We start from the raw sequence: 24,482 nt of genomic DNA on the forward strand, positions 1-24,482 counted from the left end.
TTTTTCCCTTTTATACTTAAAGCCCAAGTTAAATATTGCATTATTAACTCTGTGTGTGTAGCTCTGTGAATAAATATGGCTTTGCACTATGCATCTTTTTGTTTCTCTTGAAAGTAATGAAATACTTGGGTAAAACATACTTAAACAGACGTAGGTTGAAGTGCCAATTTTAAAATTGTTTCAAAACTTGTTATGTATTCTTTTCTGATTTAGTTCAGGGCATTCGCAAACAAAGGAGACACTGCATATATGTTCATGGCCAAAAGAATACACTTTATTAGAACTAGCACAAATGCAATACTGAAAGAAAAGCAAATATCTACAGCAGGAGCAGTACAGAAATCAAATTAATCTTATCATCCAGTAAAAGAGCCAATTTTTGCAATGTTGGAGAGAAGCCACAGATCCAAGAAACTTCATGCAGCCTTTTCGCTCCCTGACTCTGACTTTTACCACTAGTACCAGCTGCAACCTAGCCTTAGATATGCTCTCCCCATTTTTTTTTTAACAACATAAGTGTCCCTTTATATCCCTTTAAGATTCCTTCAAAGCATAATATAATTATCACCACAGCACTTTTCCATCCCTTGGTGGTACCAGCTGCACCTCCTCCTTTCTTATGACTTGCAGCCAAGGCACATAATTTAGGAAAAAAGAAGACAACGGTTCTGTATGGAGGAAAAAATTCCTCACTGGTATCTCATCTTAATGACGTGCATTCAAAATAGAGACCAAACGTTGGCCAATGAGAGAGAAAATAGGCCATCACCACATTTCAACCTGAGACCAATTTATCTTTGAACTTTCATCTTATCTTGGCATGTACCAAGGAAGAATCACAATTAACTCTTTCCTTACAGTGCACAGTAAGAGTAGAGCAACATTTAATTTATTGAATTTTTCTTTTCTCATTGTCAACCTTTGTATCTGTCTTCGGTTTATATCTCTATATTTCTTTACAACTGTCTTCCTTTCTCATGGTCTCTCCCTCCTTCACTTTTTCATTCTCTTATAGTCCTCTAAAAAGTCAATGCTCTAAATTTGAATTGTATTATTTTTAGTATAATCTGCGCTCTGAACAATCACAATATTTTCTTTCAAATGAATGTCAAATTACCTAAAAATGATAGATTTTAATTTATTTTAACCTTTTTAACCACTGGAGTGCATACCTCCATTATTAGTTTAAAAAAACACATCCTGCATTACATTTCCCATGAATAAAGATAGGTTTACTAAAATATTTGACTACATTCAGTGGCAGAGTTGCTCTGATTCTTTTCCCCAATATGTAAGGCTGGGGCATAATCAGCATGGTTTGTGGGAAAATGTGTCAGCTGGCAGGAATGGAATTGATGTCCAATTAACTAGTGTCTGGAAGGAAATAAAGCAAGAAAGAAAGCAGTTTTGTTACTAAGATTTTTAAAACTATTGTAGATGTACATAAAATGATAAATTATTATGTATTCTTGGCAATAATGGAAGTTGACATGGACAGAGGTAATTATCACAGAGAACAGCAGAGGGAATTTTTTTCTTTTCCAGATCAGATCCATCCAGAGCAATGGTTCCCAAACTTTTTTGGGTTACCACCCTGTTGGCTCCCAGACCTCCTCCCCAGTGCTGCCCGCCCACTTTTTTCCCATTGCATAAAACTACAAAGAATTTTGACTTGTGATGCACAGTGAAAGAAAATAGGACCTGCAAACTCAAAGCGGTGACAAATATTTGCAAAAAAAATCCATTTAAAGCTATAAATAAAATTATTTATTTAATTACAGTACAAAATACTTTTCATCAACAATTTTAGAGTGTACATTAGTAGTCCAACTATTTACTACTTCATTGCTTTTTCACCTTTCAATGAGGTTGACGGGCTTGGTGCGGTGATATCAGCTCCTCAACATCAGCTGAACGTCACTCAGAAGGAGTCTCAGATCCCCTCACTCAGTAATTTACAGTCTGATTCATTGCTTTGAAAGAAATTGGGCAACTGCACTTAACTGCACTCCACTAAATGTTGAAAAGGCAATGAAGAGCATCTTGACATTTTTCCACAGTGCAGGATAATGTTCAGATTCCTTTCTGCAACCAAAAGTCTTAATGTGATGTTTGGAAGTTCAGCTTCAGCTCAGAGTGATTTTGTAGTGAGATCAGTTCTTCCTCCATCTTTCCTGTTAATTTCTCATTACCAAATCTGGAATTTGGATTGAAAGAAAATCCTGAAATCTCTCTGGCATGTCTTTGTACAACGTACCCACGAACAGTATACTTGAAGTTCATCATCTGATATTCTTTGTTGATCTTCCAACTCAGAGAGCTCAGAAATTGGAAAAGTTTGTGATGGCCAATGTTGCATTTAAATAAGGTTAACTTGGACAGAAATGTGGAGATGACTAATTTGATTTTTATAAGATTCACAGAATTTCCTTGCAACTGAAGATTGATTTTGTTAAACTTAGAGAATAATTTTGACAAATAAGCACTGGAATGCCTAATATTCTCGAGTAATTACTGAGGAAGTATTCAAGTCTTCAAAGAAATTTATTGCAGATTCAAAAAGTGCACAGAAGTATCTCAAACAGTTTCCTTTTGAGAGCCATTTGACTTCCGTGTGTAACAGCAAGCATTTAATCTGTTAATCATTCTCAATACAAAGCTCTCAAAATTGTTGAAAATTGAGAGCATGGGACTTGATTTTATTTACCCCTGTGGTAATAGTATTTAATGCTTTGTGCAGCCAATTGTGACAAAATGTTGTCCGTGAATTATAAAGTAAATGCTAAATATTTCACTTACAGCTTTTTTTCAAGAACGTCATAACTCCACGTTGGTGTCCTGTCATTGATGGTGCACATGCAAGAATGCTGGTGAGTGGAATATCCTTCTCTTTGAAAAATTTTTCAACAACCTGAAATGTTGACTCCACCTTTGTATCTGTTTCTAGTCCAAAACAAATAGCAACTCTTGAACCATGCTTTCATCTTTTATGAAGCAAACATAACCAAGAAGCAAAGATTTGTTGTCTAGCAAAGTTGACTCATCTAACTGCAGCCAAATTCTGTTTTCCAATGTGCCTTCCATATTCTTAGACATTTCATCTATTCATCTTTGAAAAGAGTGTTGTGGCTGAGTTGAATCTCTAATTATTTGGTCTGGCGAAATATGCAAAACTGTACTCAGAACCTCTCTTACTGCTGGCAGAATCGGTTCTTCTCCAAATCTTTCCAGATTTACTAATAAGTAATGGAATGTGGTATGAAACACAACTATTTCTGAAAGTTTTTAGGAAGTGATGGAAAATAAGTTAAGTTCTTGTTTGCTTTATCATAGCGTATTCTCTTCAAATAAACTGGCTGGTGGTGTTGTGGCATCCGCACTGGACTTTAAGGTGAGTGGTTCTGGGTTTGAATCTGGCCAGTCCCTTGCACACTTTCCATCCATGTTGGGTTGGCGCATCAAGCTAGCAACTTGACTGCATAATCAATCTAGATATTTATCTTTTGAATTGCTTGAGGAACTTTGCAATAACGAAATTGATTGACACCTTTTTGTTTTATTCATACTTGAGTTGTGGGTTCCATCCGCCCTTATTTGCTCTGTGGATATTGGAAGCACTTTCTTGAACCATTATAACCTTTGTAACTTCGATCTACTTTGGGGAACAACAATAATGTTGGACCGGAAAACAAATAGAACTGCAGGTGCTGAAATCAGAAATAAAAACAGAAATGTTGAAAGTGTTCAGATAGTCACACAGCATCTGTGGAATGAAGAACTAGTTAACATTTCAGATCAATGAAAACATAATCCAAACAAAATCCTTACATTTACAATTGAGTATATTTTGCCAAAGTTAATGGAAAGGGGAACATCTCAATCAAAGAAAAATAAAGTCTTGTACTCACACGGCGTAATTCAGGGACTCAGGACATTGCTGAGTTCTTTACATCTAACAAAAATATTTCTTTAAATGTAGTCACTCTTGAACACAGTCACAATAAGATGGATTGAGTCCATCTTATCATACCAGGGAAATATTCTGTAGTCTTATAACCTTGGAAGTGTCTATACTGAGGGATTTTCATCTTTCAATTCCACTTCACAGTGGAAAAAAAATGCATTTATGTGGATTCCTTTTCATATTCTTGCAAATAAGGTGTCTAGATAATCACAACACCCAATGAATCAGGAGATAGAACTGCAGGGGGACCAATATCTTTTCAGGGAGGTTTGTTAATGCTATTGGGGGGGCTTTAAACTAGATTTGCAGGGGGATAGTAAGCACAGTACCAGAGCTGACAGTGTGGCTGGGGTGAAAATAAATGATGTTAAAAGTTCAAGCAAATCCACTAATAGAAAGGTTGTTAGTGGTGGTAAAAATCTTCTGAGGTGTATATATTTCAATGCTAGGAGTATTGCGGGGAAGGCGGATGAGTTGAGGGCGTGGATGGACACGTGGAATTATGATGTTGTAGCAATTAGTGAAACTTGGCTACAGGAGGGGCAGGACTGGCAGCTTAATATTCCAGGGTTCCGATGTTTCTGATGTGATCGAGGCAGAGGAATGAAAGGTGGGGGAGTGGCATTGCTTGTTAGGGAAAATATTACAGCAGTGCTCAGGCAGGACAGATTAGAGGGCTTGTCTACTGAGTCCTTGTGGGTGGAGCTGAGAAACAGGAAAGGTATGGCCACATTAGTGGGATTGTATTACAGACCACCCAATAGTCAAAGAGAATTGGAAGTGCAAATCTATAGAGAGACAGCAGGCAACTGCAGGAAACATAAAGTTGTGGTGGTAGGGGATTTTAATTTTCCATATATTGATTGGGTGTCCCATACTGTTAGGGGTCTAGATGGTTTAGAGTTTGTAAAATGTGTTCAGGAAAGTTTTCTAAATCAATATATAGAGGGACCAACTAGAGGGGATGCAATATTGGATCTCCTGTTAGGAAACGAGTTAGGACAAGTGACAGAGGTCTGTGCAGGGGAGCACTTTGGTTCCAGTGATCATAACACCATTAGTTTCAACTTGATCATGGACAAGGATAGATCTGGTCCTAGGGTTGAGGTTCTTAACTGGAAGAAGACCAAATTTGAAGAAATGAGAAAGGATCTAAAAAGCGTGGATTGGGACAGGTTGTTCTCTGGCATGGATGTGATCGGTAGGTGGGAAGCCTTCAAAGCAGAAATTTTGAGAGTGCAGAATTTGTATGTTCCTGTCAGGATTAAAGGCAAAGTGAATAGGAATAAGGAACCTTGGTTCTCAAGGGATATTGCAACTCTGATAAAGAAGAAGAGGGAGTTGTATGACGTATATAGGAAGCAGGGAGTAAATAAGGTCCTGACGAAGGGTCTCGGCCTGAAACGTCGACTGTACCTCTTCCTATAGATGCTGCTTGGCCTGCTGTGTTCACCAGCAACTTTGATGTATGTTGGTTGAGTAAATAAGGTGCTTGAGGAGTATAAAGAGTGCAAGAAAATACTTAAGAAAGAAATCAGAAGGGCTAAAAGAAGACATGAGGTTGCCTTGGCAGTCAAAGTGAAGGATAATCCAAAGAGCTTTTACAGGTATATTAAGAGCAAAAGGATTGTAAGGGATAAAATTGGCCCTCTTGAAGATCAGAGTGGTCGGCTATGTGCGGAACCAAAGGAAATGGGGGAGATCTTAAATAGGTTTTTTGCGTCTGTGTTTACTAAGGAAACTGGCATGAAGTCTATGGAATTAAGGGAAACAAGTAGTGAGATCATGGAAACTGTACAGATCGAAAAGGAGGAGGTCCTTGCTGTCTTGAGGAAAATTAAAGTGGATAAATCCCCAGGACCTGACAGGGTGTTCCCTTGGACCTTGAAGTAGACTAGTGTTGAAATTGCAGGGGCCCTGGCAGAAATATTTAAAATGTCACTGTCTACAGGTGAGGTGCTGGAGGATTGGAGAGTGGCTCATGTTGTTCCGTTGTTTAAAAAAGGATCGAAAAGTAATCCGGGAAATTATAGGCCAGTAAGTTTAACGTCGGTAGTAGGTAAGTTATTGGAGGGAGTACTAAGAGACAGAATCTACAAGCATTTGGATAGACTGGGACTTATTAGGGAGAGTCAACTTGGCTTTGTGCGTGGTCGGACATGTTTGACCAATCTATTGGAGTTTTACGAGGAGGTTACAAGGAAAGTGGACGAAGGGAAGGCAGTGGATATTGTCTACATGGACTTCAGTAAGGCTTTTGACAAGGTCCCGCATGGGAGGTTAGTTAGGAAAATTCACTTGCTAGGTATACATGGAGAGGTGGTAAATTGGATTAGACGTTGGCTCGATGGAAGAAGCCAGAGGGTGGTGGTAGAGAATTGCTTCTCTGAGTGGAGGCCTGTGACTAGTGGATCCCTGCCACAGGGATCAGTGCTGGGTCTATTGTTATTTGTCATCTATATCAATGATCTGGATGATAATGTGGTAAATTGGATCAGCAAGTTTGCTGATGATACAAAGATTGGAGGTGTAGTAGACAGTGAGGAAGGTTTTCAGAGCTTGCAGAGGGATTTGGACCAGCTGGAAAAATGGGATGAAAAATGGCAGATGGAGTTTAATACAGACAAGTGTGAGGTATTGCACGTTGGAAGGACAAACCAAGGTAGAACATACAGGGTTAATGGTAAGGCACTGAGGAGTGCAGTGGAACAGAGGGATCTGGGAATACAGATACAAAATTCCCTAAAAGTGGCATCACAGGTAGATAGGGTCATAAAGAGAGCTTTTGGTACATTGGCCTTTATTAATCAAAGTATTGAGTATCAAAGCTGGAATGTTATGATGAGGTTGTATAAGGCATTGGTGAGGCCGAATCTGGAGTATTGTGTTCAGTTTTGGTCACCAAATGACAGGAAGGATATAAATAAGGTTGAAAGAGTGCAGAGAAGGTTTACAAGGATGTTGCCGGGACTTGAGAAACTCAGTTACAGAGAAAGGTTGAATAGGTTGGGACTTCATTCCCTGGAGCGTAGAAGAATGAGGGGAGATTTGATAGAGGTATATAAAATTATGATGGGTATAGACAGAGTGAATGCAAGCAGGCTTTTTCCACTGAGGCAAGGGGAGAAAAAAACCAGAGGACATGGGTTTAGGGTGAGGGGGGAAAGTTTAAAGGGAACATTAGGGGGGGCTTCTTCACACAGAGAGTGGTGGGAGTATGGAATGAGCTGCCAGATGAGGTGGTAAATGCGGGTTCTTTTTTAACATTTAAGAATAAATTGAACAGATACATGGATGGGAGGTGTATGGAGGGATATGGTCCGTGTGCAGGTCAGTGGGACTAGGCAGAAAATGGTTCGGCACAGCCAAGAAGGGCCAAAAAGCCTGTTCCTGTGCTGTAGTTTCTATGGTTTCTATGGTTTCTATAGAAGGGATGTAAAACTACCTGGGCAAAAAGGCATTTTTTTGACATCTCCATTTATTTTAATGTTTATTTCAAAGAAAAAAATTGGAAAATGCTGTGGGTCCAAATCTAGTTTAACTTCGTTCTCCCACTATTGAATTAGCTATTTTTGGCTCCAGGCAACCATTACTTCATTGTATTATATGCATTGTTTCACTCTCTTTAAAGTACTGGCCACATTTTAGATCATATTATTGTATTGATTCTGTCCATGTGAATTTTTGGATTATTTCTTAAATGTTGTTTCCTGTGTGCATGTGTGAGGCGGGTAGGGAGGGCACGGGTATGGTTATTAGTAGTGAAATTCGGTAATATTCTGTGTATACTTGTGGTGGGAAAACTGCGCCTACCAAGAAATTCTGAGACACTCTACTTGTGATCTCCTGAGCAGTGCAAATATAAGTTCCTGTATGGGCCTTCTACAGTGCATGGAAACAATAGAGAGAAGCGTGAGTGACGAACTAGCCTCTTAGATTTTTGAGCATAATAGATTGGACTGAACTGGTATCTGATCAAACTGTGCATCAACGCTGGAATTTTACCTTAGTGTACAGAGGAACAGTACTTGTCCCTGAAAAGCAGAAAGTCTGCATACATAATGCTTGATCCACCAGGGAAGTGCAGGGAAAATGCAAGTTAAAGGAAGAGAAAGAAATTCATTGGGTTACTCAGAAAGTGATACAAACTGCAAATTATTAAACACTTTTTACACAAGTGTTTAGAAAGAAATTGGCTGAAAGTAATATTTAAATAAAATACAGGAACACTGTAATTGGAAATTAGGAAAGGGCAGATTGAAGAAGTATTCATTTTATACCTGTCAGGAATAAGTACAAGGAGCAAATAAACTAACTAGATTCAAATTACATCAGAGACTGCTCTTCAGAAATGTTTAATTGACAGTAGAGGAATTTATTGTGTCCCAAGATTTCGAAAGTAATTGATCTTTTCTTTCCCTCCTTTTGCTTTCTTTCCATTATTGTCCTTCTCTCAAGTAAGAAGTAGGCAGTTAAGCTGCCTAAGCTATCTACCCACCTTCAAGATGCTGGAACCGAAAGCCCCTGATCCTAATGTGCTCAATGTGTGGAGTGACTCAGAAATGGCAAGTCTCTTTATACCCATACATGTTCCCATCCTCGGGCTTCAGGTACACCGCTGGGTCATGTCAGCTGCAGGCATTCTCTGATGACTCAACAAGAGTTGGGTGTCTAAAGGGAGGATGGGAGAATGAATGCAGGGCCCTGGTGGAGGAATTTGTCAAATGGTGCAAGTTGAATCATCAGCAGCTCAACATTAGAAAGAAAAAGGAGTTGGTGATGGACTTTAGGAAGACCAAGCCTGCATTGCTCCCTGTTACTATTGATGGTGAGGACATGGATGTGGAAAGGACCTACAAGTATCAGTGGGTGCACCTAGATGACAGACTTGAGTGGAGCACCAACACCAAGGCTGTGTACAGGAAGGGTCAGAGTTGCCTCTACTGTCTGAGGAGACTGAGGTCCTTTGGAGTATGCAGGCCCCTCCTTCACATGTTCTACCACATGTCACTAGTACAATCTTCTATGCGATGGTATGCTGGGACGATGGCATAAACACGGGTAATGCCAACAGGATCAATAAACTGATTAGAAAGGCAGGCTCCATTATAGGAGTCAAACAGGACTCAGTGGAGTCTGAGGAAGAACCCTATGGAAAATCCTGACAATTCTGGACAATGTTTCTCACCCTCTGCATGCCATCTTGGCTGAACAGAGGAGCTCTTTTTGTGATAGACTGAGACAACGATACTGCTCCACAGAGATCATCCGTACCCTTGGCCATTAGGTCTATAATGAGTTAACCTATGGCCAAGGAAGTGACGACCCCCTTTCTGTTAGACTGTTTGTGGTAACTCATTTTTTTATTCTTCTTACTTCTCTTCTAATATTTATTTCTGTGCACTTGTAATGCTACTGTGACACTGTAATTTCCTTAGGGATCAATAAATTATCTATTTATCTGTGGTAATTGCCTAGGATTTAGCTGGCATTTTAACCTCATTACACCTTGAGAAAAGCAGCAAGGTGATGAGAATACCCAAGAGAACTGAAACAGATCCAATTTTATCCCTAATTTTTACTTTCGCTGTGGGGATAGAAGACAAAGAAATGGGCTTCAGATAGTAGAAGGAAAGTTAGCTATTCCTTGTTGCAGGCTTGTCACCACATTCCCCTCTCTTGCCAAATCCAGACAGATGCCTGGCAGGTCCAGAAACCAGTCCCACTCAGCCTTTTCAAGTACTATGGGCACACAAAAGTACACTGCTTTCTGAAATAAACTGTTTTGGGGTAGGGAAGCAGCTGTGATTCCATGAGACTAAAGTTAAAATCTGCCCTTTATTTCTCTGATTGTGGATTGGTATACTTCTTCCCATTTCTTCACTGTGTGTCTTTCTCCTGAGGACAAGGAGCTCTTCAGAGGTGGGAGCTGGGAATCATGGGAAGATTAACCAATCTGACCTTCGGCCAGTGGAAAACAGAAATCCACAGAACTAGCTGGGCCAGACTTCCACTCTGAGCTCACATGTTAGTGATACTACAGCAAGAACAGGTATTATAGTTCCATCAATGAGTGAAAAATACATTACGTGAGTATCACTTCAGGGAAAGAGAAACAGTAGAGTGACAGACTGGATTGAGACTTGGTTTTATGTCTGGTCCTGACTGGGAGAGTTGCATTCCTCTGGATTTATTGTCCTTTGAATTGACTAGCAGTGACCCTCCCACCTTGCCAACAAGATGAGTTTCTGGAAGGTCACAGCAAGTCTCCATTGGAAATAACATCTCCACCTCATTGACAATCAAAATTGGCGCACCTCAGTGATGTGAGCTTAGTCCACTGCTCTACTCTCTCTACACCCATGACTGTGGCTAGGCACAGCTCAAATGCCATCTATAAATTTCCTGACGATGCAACCATTGTCGGCAGAACCTCAGATGGTGACGGGAGTGCATACAGGAGCGGGATATACCAGCTAATTCAGTGGTGTTGCAGCAACAACCTTGCTCTCAATATCAGTAAGATCAAAGAACTGATTGTGGACTTCAGGAAGGGTATGACAAGTGAACACAAACCAGTCCTCATCAAGGGATCAGAAGTGGAGAGAGTGAGCAACTTCAAATTCCTGAATGTTGATATCTCCGAGGACCTAACCTGGATCCAACATACCAATGCAACTATAAAAAAGGCAAGACAGTGACTAAATTTCATTAGGAGTTTAGAGATTTGGCATGTCATGGTGGTCCCCAACCTCCGGGCCACGGACTGATGCATTGCCGTGAAGAATGCAGTGGTGCAGCGGTAGTTGAAACACACCCAGCACATCTTTAAGAAAAAAGCCAAAATAAACAGGCTAATTAATTAGGTGATGCCTGGCAAGTAAATGTCAGCCCAGATCAGGTTGTGGCGACCCACTTTCTGGCACCCACGAACCGGCTCACGAAACAGCGCGCGCAGGCAGAGGGCCGGCCCCAAAAAGGGCGCCAGGCCATCTTCACCAGCAGGGGGAAAATCCCGCGCGCAGAAAGGGTCTGGGAATATGCATTCCCCACAGTAGTCCCGCCCAGGGAGGGTGGGAACGGGAAGGCTTTAAAGCGGGCCGCGAAGTTTGAATAAATCTCTTTCATCGCAACTCTAACTCACCGACTCCGTGTGGTTATTCTAGCGCTGTGTGTAGCACATCGCTACAATTGGTGACCCCGACGGCCCAAATGATATTTGGACCAGAGATGACCGACGCTGCATCTGTTCACGCAGTTTCGTTAAAACTGCCAAGCTTCTGGACGCTGCGACCCCATTTATGGTTCGAACAAGCAGAAGCACAATTCCACATTCGGCAGATAACCTCGGAGTCCACTCGCTACTACTACGTGCTGAGCTCCCTCGACCAGGAGACTGCTGCACAAGTTGAGGAGTTTATACAGTCGCCCCCGGAGGACGGCAAATACACAGCATTCAAAGACCTGCTCATAAGGACTTTCGGATTCTCACGGCGCGAACGAGCACGCCGCTTAATGCACCTGGATGGATTGGGAGTCAGGCCGCCGTCAGCATTAATGAACGAGATGCTGGCCCTGGCTGAAGGACACAAACCCTGCCTCATGTTTGAGCAGGCATTCCTAGAGCAACTGCCTGAGGACATATGCCTGCTGCTGTCCGACGCAGATTTCAGCAACCCCCGGGAGGTGGCGGCCCGAGCAGATGTGCTGTGGAATGCCAGGAAAGAGAGAGGGGCATCCGTCGCACAGATCACCAAGCCGCGTGCCCAACGACAGACCAGACCAGGCCCGGCAGCAGAGCCTACAAAACCCGGCGATGGGAGTGAGGAGCCCAACGAACAATGGTGTTTCTACCACCAGCGGTGGGGCACGGAGGCCCGCCGCTGCAGACCGCCCTGCAAATTCCCGGGAAACGCCAGGGCCAGCCGCCGCTGATGGCTACGGCGGCTGGCCATCAGGACAGCTCCTGTACGTCTGGGACAAGCAGTCGGGACGCCGCTTTTTGGTCGACACCGGAGCAGAGATCAGCGTCTTACCTCCAACGAGTTACGACACCCGCAACAGAGAACCGGGACCCACCCTGAGGGCCGCAAATGGCAGCACAATACGAACCTACGGCACCCGCATGGTGCGGCTACAGTTCAGCTCCAGCCGGTTCACGTGGGACTTCACACTGGCCGCCGTGGCCCAACCACTGCTGGGGGCAGATTTTCTACGAGCCCACAGCCTGCTGGTCGACTTGCAAGGGAAGCGATTAGTCCACGCCAAGACTTTTCAAACGTTCTCCCTGGGTGAAGCACAGTTGCCAGCCCCACACCCGGACTCCATCACGCTGTCCGACGATGAATTCACCAGGGTCCTGGCGGATTTCCCATCAGTACTGACACCGCAGTTCACGGCAGCCATGCCCAGACACGGAGTACAGCACCACATCCCGACCCAGGGACCACCCCTCCACGCCCGTGCTCGAAGGCTTCCCCCGGACAAGCTCCGACTGGCGAAGGAGGAGTTCAAGAAGATGGAGGAATTAGGGATCATACGACGGTCCGACAGCCCATGGGCCTCCCCCCTGCACATGGTGCCCAAGGCAACGGGGGGCTGGAGACCATGCAGTGACTACCGCAGACTGAACGAGGCTACAACGCCAGACCGCTACCCTGTGCCGCACTTTCAAGACTTCGCAGCAAACCTACACGGTGCAAGGATCTTTTCCAAGGTAGACCTCGTCCGGGGATACCATCAAATCCCTGTACATCCGGACGACATCCCCAAAACAGCACTTATCACCCCGTTCGGACTTTTCGAATTCCTCCGAATGCCGCTTGGTCTAAAGAATGCCGCACAGACTTTCCAGCGGCTAATGGACGCGGTGGGACGCGACCTGGACTTTGCATTCATCTATTTGGACGACATCCTCATAGCCAGCAGTAGTCGGCAGGAGCATCTGTCCCACCTCCGCCAGCTCTACTCCCGCCTGAGTGAATTCGGCCTTACAATCAATCCAGCCAAATGCCAGTTCGGACTCGACACCATCGACTTCCTGGGCCACAGGATTACTAAAGACGGGGCAACCCCGCTGCCCGCCAAGGTAGACGCGGTCCGCCACTTCCCCCGACCCAACACAATCAAAGGCCTGCAGGAATTCGTGGGTATGGTGAATTTCTACCACCGTTTCCTCCCCTCAGCAGCCCGAACCATGCGCCCCTTGTTCACTCTAATGTCGGGTAAGGGCAAGGACATTACCTGGAACGAAGAGGCCGCAACCGCTTTCGTTAAAACCAAAGAAGCCTTGGCAAATGCCGCGATGCTAGTGCACCCCAGAACAGACGTTCCTACTGCCCTCACGGTGGACACATCCAACACAGCAGTCGGTGGAGTGCTGGAACAACTCATCGAGGGTCGCTGGCAACCCCTGGCGTTCTTCAGCAAACACCTACGACCACCCGAACTCAAATACAGTGCTTTCAACCGGGAGCTATTGGCACTATACCTGGCAATCCGGCATTTCAGGTACATCTTAGAAGGTAGGCCTTTCACCGCGTTCACAGACCACAAACCGCTTACCTTTGCGTTCACTAAGGTGTCCGACCCCTGGTCGTCCCGCCAGCAGTGACATCTGTCCTATATCTCCGAGTACACGACGGACATCCGGCATGTCTCTGGAAAGAACAATGTCGTGGCAGACGCACTATCCAGACCTACCATACAGGCCCTGTCCCAGGGGGTGGACTATGCAGCACTGGCAGAGGCACAGCAGGCAGACGCTGAGATCCCCAGTTACAGGACTGCAGTCTCCGGTTTGCAGCTCCAAGACCTCCCCGTAGGCCCAGGTGAGAGGACCCTACTATGTGACGTAGCTACTGGCCAACCCCGCCCCGTCGTCCCAGCAGCCTGGCGCTGGCGGGTGTTCGAATCCATTCACAACTTAGCGCGCCCCTCCATCAGGACAACTGTCCGGCTGGTCTCCAACAGGTTCGTGTGGCATGGACTTCGTAAACAGGTCAGTGAATGGGCCAAAACGTGTATGCAGTGCCAAACGGCCAAGGTGCAGCGGCACACCAAGGCTCCGCCGCAGCGGTTCGAACCCACCCGCCGGAGGTTCGACCACATCCATGTGGATATCGTGGGGCCCCTGCCAGTGACACGAGGAGCACGGTACCTCCTAACTACGATAGACCGGTTCACCAGATGGCCAGAGGCAGTCCCGCTCAGCGACACCACCTCCGAATCCTGCGCCCGAGCACTGATCGCAACCTGGGTAGCACGCTTTGGGGTACCGGCCCACAATACCTCCGACAGGGGCGCCCAGTTCACCTCCAGCCTGTGGTCGGCTATGGCCAGACTTTTAGGAACACAGCTACACCACACAACTGCCTACCACCCACAGTCGAACGGACTAGTGGAGCACTTCCACCGTCACCTGAAATCGGCTCTCATGGCCCGCCTGGAGGGGCCTAACTGGGTGGACGAACTTCCCTGGGTCCTCCTCGGAATCCGCACGGCGCCCAAAGAGGATCTACACACCTCGTCGGCCGAGTTTGTGTACGGCGCGCCCCTGGTCGTCCCAGGAGAGTTCATACCAGCCCCAAGGGGGCAAGAGGAAGAACCCACAGCAGTCCTGGACAGACTACGGGAGAGGCTCGGTAACCTGGCCCCCATACCCACTTCACAGCACGAACAGAGCCCGACCTGCGTAGCCAAAGACCTGCAGAACTGTAAGTTTCTTTTTGTACGATGGGGCGGACACCGGGCACCGCTACAGCGGCCCTACGAGGGGCCGTTTAAGGTGATCAGGAACAACGGGTCCACGTTCGTGCTGGACACTGGGGGGAGAGAGGAGGTTTTCACGGTGGACCGACTCAAACTGGCCCATGTGGACTTGGCGCAACCGGTCCAGGCTCAGGCACCGCGGCGCAGGGGCAGACCTCCCAAACAGAGGCCGATCCAGACTGTGGACTTTGGGGGAGGTATCGCCGGTTCTGGGGGTGGGGTTATGTGGCGACCCACTTTCTGGCACCCACGAACCGGCTCACAACAGCGCGCGCAGGCAGAGGGCCGGCACCAAAAAGGGCGCCAGGCCATCTTCACCAGCGGAAAATCCCGCACGCGGAAAGGGTCTGGGAATATGCATTCCCCACAGTAGTCCCGCCCAGGGAGGGCGGGAACGGGAAGGCTTTAAAGCGGGCCGCGAAGTTTGGATAAATCTCTTTCATCGCAACTCTAACTCACCGACTCCGTGTGGTTATTCTAGCGCTGTGTGTAGTACATCGCTACAAGGTCTTATTTTGGCTTTTTTCTTAAAGATGTGCTGGGTGTGTTCTGACTACCGCCGCACCACTGCATTCTTCGCGGTAATGTCTCATTCCGCGGCCCGGAGGTTGTGGACTACTGACCTAAAACACTCACAAATTTCGATAGATGTACCATAGAGAGCATTCTAACTGGCTGCATCACTGTCTGGTATGGGAGAGCTACTGTACAGAATTGAAGTAAACTGCAGAAGAAGAACAAGAAGAAGAAGAAAGCCCTTAGCTCCGAGTGGAGTCATCAGGGCGTCCTCATAACAGCGTTTTTTTAGCAGGCTTTCTTATTTTTATGAGGCCGAGTTGCTAGCTCGACGCTCAACCCAGCTCAGATGGAAAGCGTGCAAGGGAGCCAGCTGGATTCGAACTCAGGAGCCTTCGCTCTGAAGTCCGGCGCTGATGCCACTACGCCACCAGCCAGCCAAACTGCAGAGAGTTGTAAAATTAGTCATCTCCATCTTGGGTACTAGCCTCCGTAGTATCCATTTCATCTTCAAGGAGCGGTGTCTCAGAAAGGAGGTGCCCATCATTAAGGATCCCCATCACCCCAGACATGCCCTCTTCTCATTGTTACCACCAAGAAGGAAGCACAGATGCCTGAAGACACACACTCAGTGATTCAGGAACAGCTTCTTCCCCTCTGCCATCTGATTTCTGAATGGACATTGAACCTGTGAACACCACCTCACTACTTTTCAATTTCTAATTTTTCACTACTTATTTAATTTAACTATTTAATAGAAACGTACTTACTGAAACTCACAGTTCTTTTCTCTCTATTATCATCTATTGCATTGTACTGCTGCTGCAAAGTTAACAAATTTTATGACATATGCAGGTGAAAATGGGTCTATCAATTGCAAAAAGACAGGACGTGTGGTGATATCCAAAAAGAAGGAGAATCCTATCTGCAGGCTGAGAATAAACAGGGAAGACATAAAACAAGTACAGAACTTTTGCTACTTAGGAAGCTGGGTGACATCAGATGGCAGATGCGACATGGACATCAAAAAAAGAATAGGGATGACAAAAGACACCTTTATGAGAATGAAGAGTATACTGACCAACACTAAACTAGGCATGACAACCCACCTCAGAGCACTGAAATATTACGTTTATCCAGTTATGTTATATGGCTCAGAATGTTGGACAATATCTAGTAACATGGGGAAATGAAGTGGCAGAGATGTGGTTTTTGAGGAACATTCAAAAAATATCATGGACGAAACGAATATCTAACGAGGATGTCATGAATAGAGCAAGCACAGAAAGAGAAGTAATGTATGAGATCATGAAAAGGCAACGTAACTTCATTGGACATGTGATTAGGAAACAGAAGTTAGAATGCACGGTAATTATGGGGAAGATTGAAAGGAAGAAAGCAAAAGGAAGGCAAAGACAAATGATGATGGAGACAGCAGCCAGAGAACTGGAAATGAATACCAATGAATTGATCCGCTTGACCCAAAACAGGGGTGTGTGGGCCATGGCAGTCAAAGCTCAAATTCGGCATGGCACCTGATGATGACGATGATGCGGGTGATATTAAACCTGTTCTGATTCTGATTCATCTAGAAGCCAGAGCAGTGATATCTCCACCCTTGTGGAGTGAGGAACGTTGCCATGAGGACCCCAGTCAGTGAATGTCTGCCTTGAGGGCTCAGCCAAGGGAGTGAAAGATGGCATCAGCACCATCTGACCCAGGAGACAAATCTTGCAGAAGAGCAGAGAAGACTGGGCTCCAGGTGCCCAGCGAAGATGCCTGTGAGCAGCTGCAGTTGTGAAGGATAGTGCTTGGGTCTGTGAAAAAAACTGTTTTCCACTGGGATCCAGATTGTCCTTCTGCTTACCTTGAAAGTAAAAAACATTACAGTAAAACACACTTAAAGGAACATTCGTCAAAGTGCTTAGAAAAAGTCAGAGCAATACTCAATTTATCCTTTTTCTTTTCTGACTGTCATCCTCTGTATCTGTCTTCTGTCTACATCTCTAAATCCCTTGTTCCATTTTTTTCCTTTCTCAGTCTCTCTCACACTCACTTGATCTATCTTTATCTTGCAGCTCTCTAATAATTCAATGCAATGAATTTGAATCGAATTATTTTTAATACAATCTTTGCACTGAACAATCACAATATTTTCTTTCTAATGAATGTCAAATTACCTGAAATTTATTGGTTTTAATTTATTTTAACCTTTTTAACCACTGGAGTGCATACCTCAGTTATTAGTTTAAGAAAACACATCCTGCATTGCATTTCCTGTGAAGAAAGATAGCTTTACTAGAATATTTTGCAACATTCAATGGCAGAATTTCATTGTTTATTTCCCAAGATGTAACAGTGGTCAAAAATGCAATGTGGTTTCAGAGTGCGGAAGTGTGCCAACTGTCAGGTTTGGAAAAGTTGTCCAACTAATGGTGTCAGGAAAGGAATAAAACAAGAGAGAAAGGCAATATTTGTTTTAAAGATCTCAAAAACTGAAGCAGATTTTTACAAGTGAAAGAAGATAATGTATTCTGACAATAAAGGAATTTAACACAGAGTTTTCAAAATTGTTGTCACAGTCGATAGCAGAGAGAGAATTTTCTTTCCCAGATCGGGGCCACTTGGTGGAAAGGCGTAAAGGAAAAGGAGTTCTGGGAACTGGGTGAACTTCCTCAATTAGGGCAGCTGTCAAAATGGGGGGGAGGGATATTTTTGATGCAGATGTTTTGATGTTTTTTATTCAGGATAGCATGTTAGGCCTTAACTAAAAATGCACATTTATATTTTCGAGGAACTTCATAATGACTATGGCTGGACAGGAGTCACATAAGTCTCAGACCAAATAAGGACATTGATGAAATAGTTAGGTTTATACAGTTATGCAACAACTCTGTTGTACTTTTGCTGATACCTCCTTTGTATTTCAGAGCCGAGTGAAACAGAATTTTGAATCACAACTTACCATAATTGGAATTGATTAATCATTATGTTGTGTACCAAGATACAGTGGAAAAGAAACTTGTTTTGTGCCATCCAGGCAGATAGTGCCATAAATAAGGAGACTGGGAGATCGAGAATTCATCTCTAGCATTTGAGAGGTCGCTTCAACAGTTTGATTGTGTGAATGGACTCCAATCTTTGAAAATAACCACAGTAACTATGTGAAGTCAAGTTTAGTAAGTTGCAGTGTTTTCTTGAAGCAGTTCTGTAGAGCTTGTTCATGGTTAACACCTGGTTGCTACAAAGGTACTGAGGGGTGGAATTTTCTGTATTTTTTAATGTCATAAAGCCGCTCATATTCAATTTGAGAGGTAAGTGTCACCTTGAATTGCCACATGGAGACTTTGTCTTCGACTTTATTATAATGGAAGACCTCTGAGAGAATATGACGATTCTTCACACAGACTTTCTGTAGTAATGTAAAACAGCAAAAACCTTTTATAGTATCCCATGTGATGTTGTTGTGAGTAAATTTTTAATTTACCAGGTTCAGGAACAGTTATTACTCCTCAATCATCAGGCTCTTGAACCGGAAAGAATAACTTCACTCAACTTCACTTGCCTTGTCACTGAACCGATCCCACAATCACTTTTAAAGACTCCTCATCTCATGCTTGCTTGCTTGCTTGCTTGCTTGTTTGTTTGTTTGTTTGTTTGTTTATTTATTTATTTATTATGATTATTATTTTTCTCTTTTGTATTTGCACAGTTGGGGCCTTTTGCACACTGGTTGTTTTTCTGTCCTGTTGGATGTGGTCTTTCATTGATTCTATTGCGTTTCTTGGATTTACAGTGTATGCCTGCAAGAAAGCATATCTTAGGGTTGTATGTGGTGACACGTAGGTATGTACTTTGAAAATAAATTTACTTTGAACTTTAACCACATGGCTGTAGTTTCAGTGAAACCAGAAGGTAAGGTGGTGGGAGGGGCTGTGGGGTGAGGATGGAGTGGTGCTAAAGACTGGCTGGATATCAAGAGGTGTGGCAGTAGATTGGATGTTGAGAGTTTTGTGGAATTTTTAAGTGTAACCATATGAAGAAAGGAAGAGAGGAAGCATTGCTTACTTAAAGCATTTCACATTTTCATGTTCTTGATTATTAGTCAAGGTAATCCGACCTGGTACGTTGTTGCCAGGGATACAGTTGTCACTGACTTCATTGAGACCTGCGTGGATGAGCGTGCCTGTTTGAGAACATACTGGATATACACAAACCAGAAGCTGTGGATGGATCAGAAGATTCAACGTCTGCAGAAGTCTACATCTGTGGTGTTTTAAGGTTAGCGAACCAGAACTCTGCAGGAAGTCCAGGTACGACCTACGGAAGGACATTGTGAGAGGGAAAAGGCAATTGTGTGTGAAGTCAGGGACACAGTCCGATGTTTGGCAGCTGTGGCATGGTTTGCATTTTGTTACTTCCTCTAAGGTGAAACCTAACAGCAGTGATACTTTACTCCTCATAATCTCAATGACTTTGAAAGGGAGAATAAAGCTGTATCATAATCTCAATGATTTTTGTACACTTTGAAAGGGAGAATAAAACTGTATCTGTGCAAACCCCCCACAGCATTTGGTGACCTTGTGATCTCTGTCTCAGAGGCCAATGTGAGAACACCCTTCAAGAGAGTAAACTCTTGCAAGGTGTTAGACCTGGCCTGTGCCAACTAACTGGCTAAAGTGTTCAACAGCATAAAACACAGGGGCTGAATTAGACCTCTCCATCCTCTACGCTGGGAGGCTCCCACCTGCTTCAAAATGGCATTAATTATACTGTACCCGTGCCCAAGAATAACGGGGTGGGTTGCCTCAATGACTATCACCCAGTAGCACTCACAATTCCTGTGTTGAAGTGCATTGAGAGATTGGTCATGCCTAGAATTAACTTCTGCCTGAGCAAGGGCCTGGACCTGCACAATTTATCTGCAGTGGATACAACTGGCTATTGAGTGAACTTGGACTGCCTGAACAACAGCAAAACATATGTCTGATTATAGCATGTGGCAGCAACACAATGCATAAAAGCATGCAAGCATGATCAAGAAGTTTAGTTGTTGTTCAGACCAAATATCAGAATGGGAAAGATATGTGATCTCAGTGACTTTGACTGTGATTGGTGCCAAAGTGGGTGTGTTTGTGTATCTCAGAAACTCCAGATCTCAGGATATTTTCGTGCACTACAGTCTCTCCAGTTTACAGAGAGAATGGTGCGACGAACAAAAATCATCCAGTCAGTGCCAGCTCTGTGGGTGAAAGCGCCTTGTAATGAGAGAGGTCAGAGGAGAATACTAGACTGGTTCAAGCTGACAGGAAGGCAACAGCAACTCAGATAATAAACATAAAACAGAGGTGTGCACAAGAGCATCTCAGAATGCAGAACATGTCAAACTTTGAGGTGGATGGGCGACAACAACAGAAGACCACAAACATACTCAGCAGCCAGTTTGTTAGGTACAGGAGGTGCCTAATCAATTGGCCACTGAATGTAATCAGGAAATAACAAGTCATTGCAACAATTCTTACTGATGCAGATCATATGCTGGTGGAGAATCCGCCATAGTAGTAGTGATAGTTTCACCATAAAAGAGTAGAATCCATTCCCCAGATCTGCTGCCATGATGTTGAATCATGAAATGGCACACTGGCTTGGGTCATCCAATCCACCCCAAAGCCTTCGCCAGCGGATCCAGTTGGAAGCTTTAAACAAGGACAGAATTCCCACAGGTATGTTTACACCTAACGTGGGATTCCTGAAATCATGGCCCATTAATGTAAATCAGGATTCTTAAGACCCACGACCCAAGCTCTGAATGTCATAAAATCTTACAAAGCAGACACTCAATAAAATCACTCATGTACAGAGGAGGGTCCACACAGAACTGTTCCAATGGGTTTCACATGAGATAGAATATTGAGCACTGTCTGGTTAAGGAAGAACTAAAGTGCAATTGAACAGCCTTGCTATGAATTGTGATAGTCAAAAGTACCATTGATCTCTCATAGAGGGTACACAGTGGATGAGAGGCCTGATTTCAGGAGTTCAATGGTGAGGAGTCTGGAAACTTGTCATGGGGAGCTGCACTAACCTGTGTTCCTACATCTCTGACTGCAGAATCTGCAGTCATAATAGACAATAGACAATAGAGAATAGGTGCAGGAGTAGGCCATTCAGCCCTTCAGCCAGCACCACCATTCACTGTGATCATGGCTTATCATCCACAATCAGTACCCTTTTCCTGCCTTCTCCCCATATCCCTTCACTCCTCTATCTAACTCTTTCTTGAAAGAATCCAGAGAATTGGCCTCCACTGCCTTCTGAGGTAGAGCATTCCACAGAACCACAATCCTCTGTGTGAAAAAGTTTTTCCTCAACTCTGTTCTAAATGGTCTACCCCTTATTCTTAAACTGTGGCCTCTGGTTCTGGACTCCCCCAACATCGGGAACATGTTTCCTGCCTCTAGCGTGTCCAATCCCTTAATAATCTTATATGTTCCAATCAGATCCCCTCTCATCCTTCTAAATTCCAGTGTATACAAGTTGCTCCAATCTTTCAACATATGACAGTCCCGCCATCCCAGGAATTAACCTCGTGAACCTACGCTGCACTCCCTCAATAGCTAGAATGTCCTTCCTCAAATTTGGAGGCCAAAACTGTACACAATACTCCAGGTGTGGTCTCACCAGGGCCCTGTACAACTGCAGAAGGACCTCTTTGCTCCTATACTCAACTCCCCTTGTTATGAAGGCCAACATGCCATTAGCTTTCTTCACTGCCTGCTGTACCTGCATGCTTACTTTCAGCGACTGATGAACAAGGACACCAAGGTCTCGTTGTACTTCCCATTGTCCTAACTTGACACCATTCAAATAGTAATCTGCCTTCCTGTTCTTGCCACCAAAGTGGATAACCCCACATTTATCCACATTAAACTACATCTGCCATGCATCTGCCCACTCACCCAACCTGTCCAAGTCATCTCAACATCCTCGGCACATTTCACACTGCCACCCAGCTTTGTGTCATCTGCAAATTTGCTAATGTTACTTTTAATCCCTTCATCTAACTCATTAATGTATATTGTAAATAGCTGCGCTCCCAGCACCGAGCCTTGCGGTACCCCACTAGTCACTGCCTGCCATTCTGAAAAGGACCCATTAATCCCTACTCTGTGTTTCCTGTCTGCCAACCAATTTTCTATCCATGGAATGATACAGCACGGAAATGCATCATGTTAACCCTCCTCATCTATGCCCCTCATGATGTGCCCTCTAATTTTGATTTCCATTTCCTGGGAAAAGACTGTATTTACCCTCTCTGTTCCCCTCATTATTGTATAAATCTCTGTTATGCCTCTAATATTCCAGTGAAAATAAACTCAGCATATCTAATCAATCCTCATAATTACAACATTCTCACTCAGCCATCTCACCTAGTCAGTTTGCCAACATACCTCAGATTTTTCCTGTCTTAACCTTTTGCCTGGTCTTCCATAAGAAAGGATGTATTGGAAAGGATCCAGGGGAGGTTCATGAGAATGGTCCCAGGAATGAAAAGGTTAGAAGAATTAAGGCGATCTCATTGAAACCTATTGAATATTGAAAGGCCTAGATAGCGTGGAAATAGAGAGGATGTTTCCTATAGTGAAGGAGACTAGGACCAGGGGGTACAGCCTCTGAATAGGACATCTCTTTAGAATAGAGATGAGGAGGAATTCCTTTAGTCAGAGGATGGTGAATTTGTGGAATTCATTGCCACAAATGGCTGTGGAGGTTAAGTCATTGGGTATATTTAAAGCCGAAGTTGATAGGTTCCTTATTAGTAAGGGCATCAAAGATTACAGGGAGAAGGCATCAGAATGGGGTAGAGAGGGATAATAAATTAACCATGATGGAGTGACAGAACAGGTCCAATGGGCTGAGTGGCCTGATTCTGCTCCTATGTTTTATGGTTTTATTTGGGATCTTGCCAAAAGCCTCACAGAAGTCCATGTAAATCATCTCCGCTGTACTACATCAATTCATCAGTTTCCTTAGTTACCTCCTTAAAAGGCTCAGTTAGAATTGTGAAACATGATTTCCTCGTACGTACAAAACCATGCTGACTCCTTCTAAAATCCCTGTCTTTGCATTTGCAAATTCCCCTCCCAAACACTAAAATATTCTTCCAAAGCTACAATGTGGATTTTGTACAACAAACCCAAGGTGGACATAACAAAAAAAACAACCACAGGCCTTGGTCTTTTTTGACCTCATAGAAGCTCCAACGTCCGAAAGTCAGTGGGATTATCGAGAATGCTGACAGATTCTTAATCGCAGGGTGTGCCACAGATCTAATCCAGAGAGCATACGGTGCAGCAAGGGCAGGCTGGATCTGCTGTCTGTGAGCGACACAGCACTAGATTGAACTGAACATTGCTAGACTGGTTTACAGCCTCTGCAGTTTGATATTTAATATTCTCTGTGTTATTTGCTTACTTTTTGCTGTTTGTGCAATTTGTTCTTTTTTTTCTGCGCCTTGGATATTTGACGTTTCTCTTTGAACGGGTTCCGTGGTGTTTCTTTGTTTTGTGGCTGCCTGTAGGAAGACGAATCTTGGGGTTGCAGACTGCACACACACTTTGATAATAAACGTACTTTGAACATTGAACAATGGGGGGAATTATTTCTGCATCCTGCATGTTTCTGAGCCATGGACTTCTGCAGCAAGTTCAAAGAACTGGAGATGCAGTGAAATGATGCATGCACCATGGTAAAAGGTGACTCCTATCATCCCGTTACATATGCATAAGCCTCCAGGATGAAAATGATGGCTGTTAGAATTGAGCAAGTAGATAGTGATTGCTTCTTATATTAGATTAGATTAGATTATGAGGACACGCAGTCCTCTTTTATTGTCATTTAGTAATGCATGCATTAAGAAATGATACAATGTTTTTCCAGAATGATATCACAGAAACATGACAAACCGACTTAAAAACTGACAAAAACCACATAATTATAACATACAGTTACAACCAGTGCAAAGCAATACCGTAATTTAATAAGAACAGACCATGGGCACTGTAAAAGTCTCAAAGTCTCTCAAAAGTCCCACCATCTCACGCAGACAGTGAACCTCCAGCGCTGCAAACTTGCCAATGCAGCATCCTGGAAGCATCCGACCACAGTCTGACTTCGAATCCATCCGAAAACTCCGAGCCTCCGACCAGCTCTCTGACACCGAGCACCGAGC

The 24,482-nt window shown here is 44.1% G+C and overlaps 1 long non-coding RNA gene across 1 annotated transcript; it reads left to right on the forward strand.

Moving 5' to 3' along the window:
- Positions 1-2,809: 2,809 nt before the first annotated feature.
- Positions 2,810-19,499, forward strand: LOC134357612 (uncharacterized). Its single transcript, XR_010020680.1, has 3 exons — positions 2,810-2,870; positions 3,334-3,391; positions 19,356-19,499. It is a non-coding gene; the product is annotated as an uncharacterized LOC134357612 (long non-coding RNA).
- Positions 19,500-24,482: the final 4,983 nt, after the last annotated feature.

Source organism: Mobula hypostoma, chromosome 16 (genome assembly GCF_963921235.1).
Source record: "Mobula hypostoma chromosome 16, sMobHyp1.1, whole genome shotgun sequence".
Classification (NCBI taxonomy): Eukaryota; Metazoa; Chordata; class Chondrichthyes; order Myliobatiformes; family Myliobatidae; genus Mobula; species Mobula hypostoma.